Source organism: Notamacropus eugenii, chromosome 1 (assembly GCF_028372415.1).
Source record: "Notamacropus eugenii isolate mMacEug1 chromosome 1, mMacEug1.pri_v2, whole genome shotgun sequence".
NCBI lineage: Eukaryota > Metazoa > Chordata > Mammalia > Diprotodontia > Macropodidae > Notamacropus > Notamacropus eugenii.
This window is the reverse complement of record NC_092872.1, coordinates 551,965,605-551,972,531: the sequence shown is the minus strand read 5'-3', so window position 1 is coordinate 551,972,531 and position 6,927 is coordinate 551,965,605.

Here is a 6,927-nt window from a genome sequence, read left to right as displayed (position 1 = left end):
CCTTCAAGTCTCAGCTAAAGTCTCAGCTTCTGAAAAGACACTTTCCTGACCCCTGCCTCCCTTAATGCTATTGCCTTCCCTCAGTAGACTATCTTGAATTGATTGTATCCATATCTTGTTTGTACATAGTTGACTGCACATTCTCTCCTCCATTAGACCATAAGATCCTTACATGCAGAATTGTCTTCTGCCTTTCACTGTACCCCCATCATTCCGCAAGGTGCTTAACAAAGGCTTGTTAACACAAGTCACACACTGAGGAACTTGGTGGTGCTTAGGTTCCTACATTTTCTCCCATATATTACAAGCTCTTTCAAAAGCAATAATTACTATTGTTGCTATTATTTGACCTTTATATTCCTAGCACCTAGAACAATACCTGGCCCAGAAAGTGCTAAAGAAAAACAACATTGATTGATTTAATTGCTTTGCTAACCTTTTTCTAGCAAACACATGTGGAAGAGTTATATCTTGCCTAGTAACAGCAGCACCATTCAAAACAAAGAGACATACCTGGTTATTTCCAGGAACCAAAGGAAAAGACTATGTTAAAGAAGGGTGTGTGGGAGAACAAGCATGAAGTCTGTTTGTTTTTACTTTTAAGCCAACTTCTCCTAGTTGGTCAGTCTTCTGTTTTTTTCTCCTAGTCCTCCAGCCTCTTAGAAAAGCAGTAGGACAGGGACTGGCTACTATGTCCCTCCCTCTTTCACATATTTCACTCCATCTTAGTACTTTTCAATTGCTCTGTCCCTCTGTAGTGATTCCTCAATTTGGGGAATTTATAGATGAGAAAACTGAGGCAAAAAGGGTTGAGTGACTTTCCCGGAGTCATTTAGTTAAGATGTGTTTGAAGTTCATTAGGTAAGAAGGGAAGAGAGATTGGATTCTTGGAGAATCAGTAACGAAACATCTGAAAATCATCTCTTTAATTCACTTGTAGGGGGCACCAAAGAGGAGACGGGAGTGAAACTAGCCTCTCTTCCCATCCACCACCCAAAATGTCACTCTCACTTTACTTCTTCACCCCTAAACAGTCACACCCCCTCCAATTCTGCTGACTGCCAGCCACAACAAGAGGGATCTCTACATGTGAAAGCAGCAAGATACAATAGACAGAACACTGGTGTGGGAGCACATGCCAGCTTTATTATTTATTATCTGTGTGCCCTTAAGGAATTCACTTCTCCATTTTGGATCTTTTTCCTCCTTTATAAAATGAAGGTGTTGGGTTACATCTCTCAGGTCCCTTCAAGCTTTAAATCTGATAGATTTACCTAAAGAAATTCTGTGAGCACTCCCAGGGAATGTATCTTTCATACATACAACTTGTGACTTTTATAACTAAATGCCCCCGCTTCTTCTATCTCAGTGCTAATTCACTTAAAGTTAGGCTTTCCTCAAACTTGCAAACAATATCTAATGAGGGTATTGTATACTGATTATGAGCATTATATAGATGATGTGATAGATCAAAATTCTTGAGTTTTGTGACATGATGGAATATAAGCTCTTTGAGGACAGGAATTATTTCATTTTTATCTTTGTATAACCAATACATAACCCGGTGTCTAGCACATAGTTAGTGCTAAGTAAGTGTTTATGATTGTTTGATGTACTTATACTAGACCTGTAAGAGAGGTTGAGGAATAAGAAACTTGAATTTCAAAACTAGGAGTGGCAAGCTAGAGAATAACATTCTTACCTTGACCCTACAGGGAGTGATGGTGTGAAATAATGTTCTTTTATTGATCTTTTCAAGAGCTAAGCTTTATGTACAATTTGAGGTAGCAATGTTCCTAGACCCACCCTTGCAAAATAATCCTGGAGCCAAGTCAGTCTTTATTTGTCCTCTCCTTCCAGTGCCTGGCCAACAAACAGCACTGACCGCATCAGATGCTGTTTGAATGACATCAGCATATATTAAGACCACAATCTCCCATTTATGTCACTGGACTACAAAATATCTTATATTCACATCTGCCACTGTCACCAGCACCTCCCTGACCTTGTTGACACGTTCCTCGATTTGTTGAGACCTGAGATCAAGCCAATCTCCAAATATAGTGTTATGGAGAGCATCTCAGTGGTAGCCTTTTTGGTCTATGTAGTAAGCTGTTTGTCTCCTTCACTTACCCCACCCACTTCAACTTGGTCAACACAGTGACTTGGATAACAAGTTAATTGGCATATATGATGGATGGATTTTTCTTTTAAAGTCAAATACAGAGAAAAAGGTAACAAAAGAAAATTCAGCTTCAGTCAAAGTGTCCAAGTTTTGAATCACTGTCAATGCCCAGTAGAACAGAGTGATGAAAGGTCAACCTAATGATGCCCTCTGAATCAGAGTAATAGAACTACATAGGTTGTACTAGTAGCAAACACTAACCCAAGAACAGATTATATATACTCACAGGGAGGCCTCTTCCCCTTTGAACTCTTATGTTTAATCTTCTAATGTCACAAATATTATTTTTAGATCTATAAGATGTACATTTAAGCATATTTTCATTCAAGATTAGTTATATGCATAATATATTATACACATATGTATATATGTATATGCATGTGTCTAATGTATATATGTATATATGTTTTCTGGCCCATATGCTACAGTCAGCCCATTTGGAAATAGTCCAGCCCATCTGGAAGGTGGCAGACAAAACCTTCTCAAGAACAGAGTAGGCTTAGACTCACAGATCATAGGATTTAGACCTTCATGGGATCTACCTAGCCTTCCTTTTTCCAGATGAGAAAACTGAGCCCAAAAAAAGGGAAGTGACTCACCCAACACTTCCCAGGCAGTAAGTAGCAGACCTGTTATTCAAATAGAAGTCCTGTTGCTCCAAATTTAGTTATTTTCCCACTATATCACCATTGGCTCAATAAAAGGGAAAAAAAAGTGCTGTCATATTTTCTTAAACGTTGTCATCAAGCTCAAAAACAAGTTTTGCATATTCTTTAACTCAGTGAAAATGTGTTCATTCTTTTTAAAGCCATTGTTTTGCTTGCTAAGTGTTTTGCATATGGGTGGTGGAAGGGGGTGGTTCTGGTGAATGTCTTTTAATTTGGCCTTAATTCTAGCTCCCAGTTTTCCAATGCTCCTGCCCACCAATCTCCATCTCATTCCATCCTACCTATGCATAGATAGTACATGATGGTAGAGTAAAAACATAGCAGTGGAGGAAGGGTAATGTACAATTCATTTCAAAGCTAAAAATATCCCCTTTAATTCTAGGATATCTGCTTGCTCCACATTGAGAGTATTAGAATGAGAGTCACAAAAGTTCAGAGACTATTTTGGTCGGGAGCCTGAAGTTCTTAGAAACAACATTGAACAGCTGCTGCTCTCTTTTCAGCTATAAATACAGGGCACTTGCAGAAATTTCCATGTCAGCCGTGAAGGGTGTGAGGGTTTGTTTCTTTGTTGTTGTTGATGGTGGTTGTGGTATGCCTATGTGTGTGTGTGTGTGTTGTGTGCATGCACCTATGTACATGCACATGTATATAATATGCTACATCATATTTTGTCTATAGGCAAAGGTAGTAGTTTCTGTTGTATTGCAGAAAAAAAGAGTTTAAGCACAACCTGGATTTGGGTGCTCAAATTCACCTAAGTGATAGGGACTCTTCCTCTCCAGGAAGGTAAGACGGTGGTTACTTGGCTTCCTTATTGTAGAGATCTAAATGTTTATTACCTTGTGCATTTTCTTTACTTCTTTTTTTGCATGTGGCCAGAAGACGTTGCCTTTGCTAACACAGCACCCTGCCGATTCAGAGATGTGTTACCAGCATCATTGGTTAGCAAGGCTCCTGCCTTCTTTATCTCTTGCCTTCATTCTAGTTATTTTTTTCAGTGGCCAGTTCTGCAATATACTTTGAGAAGGTCTGATAAAGAACCCAAAGATAAAGGAAATTTAAATTCAAATTTATCAACTCTCTTAATTATTAATAGTTGTGACTTTTCAGAGAAAAAAACATAATTTTGAACATAATTTAATGATGAAAATAATGTGTGGAAATCTGTAGATTCTCTTGTTGGCACTATTTCTTAGTCCTGGAAGCACATTTATTTTTCCATCTCATTCTACTCTATTAAAAAAAATTAACCGTATGTTTTACATCAGGCACTATGAGATATGGAGGGGAGAGGGAAAAGACATCAATCCTGCCTTCAAGGAGCATACAATCAATTTTACATATATATATACATATATATATATATGCACAGAATGTAAATCAGCATAATATCTGCTGGCTACTATAAAAACAAGAAATTAATATGTATGATAGAAAACTTGAAGATGGAACAATTACTTTCAGTTGAGATTAGGGACAACTTCATGAAGCAGTTAGCATCTGACATGGATCTCGAAATAAGAAATTTTCAAAAAACAGAGAAGTGTGGTTTAGGAATAACAGATAGACTGTGGATTCTAAGAATGAATGAAATGCATTTATGAATTGGTTACCATGTGTGAGAAACTGTTTTAAACGCTGATGATGCAAAAACAACAACAACAACAACAACAACAAAAACAAGCCAGTCCTTGTCCTTAAAGAGATTGTATTACAGTAGAAGAATGTAGTTGTTAATCCTTCACTTTCAAAGAGGACCAATGATATTATGAGTGATGTTTTGACTCACCTGTGGATTGGATTTAAGTGAGGCAAAATTGCAAAAAGTCGTAAGTCCCATTCTCTCTTCCAAAGTCTTCAAAGTTCAATGTCAAGACAACCAGTGATGGCCCAGGATGCAATGGATGGCCCTTGACATTTTTGATGCCTGACAGAGTTAAGTGCTCCAACAATACCTGCTTCAGCCATGAAGTCTTTGGAACAAATTGCTCTTATCTGCCCATTCCACCTGATGAAGTCTTCACTTACTTAGGGTAGACATCTCCCTAAGTCACTGGCAGGTTTCAGATTTATTGGTCACCCTGAACCTGGTTTAGCTTATCTGCCAAGATTTACTGGGGTGTGGTCACTGAGCATGCTACAGCTTTTTGGGGCAACAAGTGAGTCTTGGGGAAAAAAGTGGACACCAAAGGTGGATGAGTAGCCCTGAAAAGAGCTTAGCAAGCCCTCCCAACAGAGGTGCTAGTCTTCCATGAACACCCTATATACTCCAATAGAAAAATGTAACACATGGAGGGGAGCTAGATTTTGGGGGGAAGGAAAGGAGTATTCACATGATAAAGCCTAGAAATGGCCAGGATGGTAACCTGGTCCTGGTCAAGGTAAGGTGAAAGTTCACCTATCAGATCTGATGGTCCCAGAGGCTGAGAACATGTTCCAGTAGTAGGTGGTAGAAGAGGATCAGAGTGCAGGCATCACAGTTTGGTAATAGCTGAGACTTGAAGCCTGGGATAGCAAGATAAGCTGGGAAAAGAGTAGTCTAGTGTGGCTAGAATTCTGTAGCTACAAAATATTTCTGTAAATAAACCTGTCTGTATAAGGTCAAAGAAGTTAAATATGTGTTCTGGTAGAATTATTTGTCACCTTATTATTTAAGTGCTATAAATATATAACAAGGCTCAGGCCATCTTCTTAACAGAAAAACTGTAATATAACAAAAAATACCATTGTACTAGAAGTCAGGGTACTTGAGACCTAGTCCCAGATCTTTTAGAATTCATGATTTTGTCTTAGGTAAGTCATTTAACCTCACTGAATTTCAGCTTACTCTTCTGTAAAATGTACTAGATGATCTTTATAATCCCTTCTACTTGAAGCATCCTACAATTTCATATACTACAAGGCTGAGCAAGTCAGTTAAGAGTCTCAGTAAATGAAATGACAAGTATTTCTTAAGTACCCATTAAGTTCTAGGCATTGTTCTGGGTTCTGGGAGATACACAATGAACATAAGTATCAATAAGAAATGGAGTCTCTTATGTGAGGAATAAAAAAAAAAATCAATTTAGCATATGTATGGCAAATACATATATAATGTATCTTTATTTAATAGAAATAGGGGTTGCAGCTCGGAGAGGTTAAGGAACTTACTTAAGATCTTATAAATGAATTCCTTGTAGATCTGTGATTAGAACCTGAGTCTCCCAATTCCCAGCCCAGGTTTTTTTCTACTGTACTATAGTGTCTTTCTGTTGTGAGCATCCCATCTTCCCCCAGCCAGGCACAATGGTGCTGATCCCTTCTCTTGAAGAGTTTCTAATCTCACTGGGAGATGAGTTACATAAAGAACAAATGGAAATGAATATAGCAGGTTGTAGCCACTGACTGGGATGTGTAGTATTCAAATTGATTCATAATTTAATATGCACTTAATGTACATAGATCATTTTGATGGGCACAGATTGTCTTTCATGACTGGAATTCATTTTTTCTTTTCTTTCTTTTCATAGTCTCATGAATTTTGAGCTGGAAAGGACTCCAGAGGTCATCTGTTATGAGCCCTTCTACATTTTACAAATGAGGAAAGTCAAGCCTAGATAGGTAAAATTGACTTGCCCAGATATTAAATACCAAAGTCAAGATTTGGATCCACATTCTTTGATTTTGAGGTCAAAATTCTTTGCACTGGCCCATGCTACCTGTAGATCATGGAATGGACAAGCCAGTTTACCTTGCCCAACTTGCTCATTTTGCAGAGAGGGAAACTGAGACTCACAGCAGGAACGTGATTATTCATGTAGTATATTTTTTCAAATTTATTAATTTATTTGTTTTTAGTTTTAAACATTCACTTCCATGAGTTTTCAGTTTTGTCTCTCTCCCTCATTCCTCCCTCCCCAAGATGTCATGCAGTCTTATGTGGGCTCTACACATGCATTCCCATTGAATACATTTAGAAGAATTATAATAAATGGGAGAAAGCATGAGAAAAACAAGACACAATGAAACATAACAAAAAATAAAATAGTGTGCTTCATTCTGTGTTCCAACACCATAGTTCTTTCTCTGGAT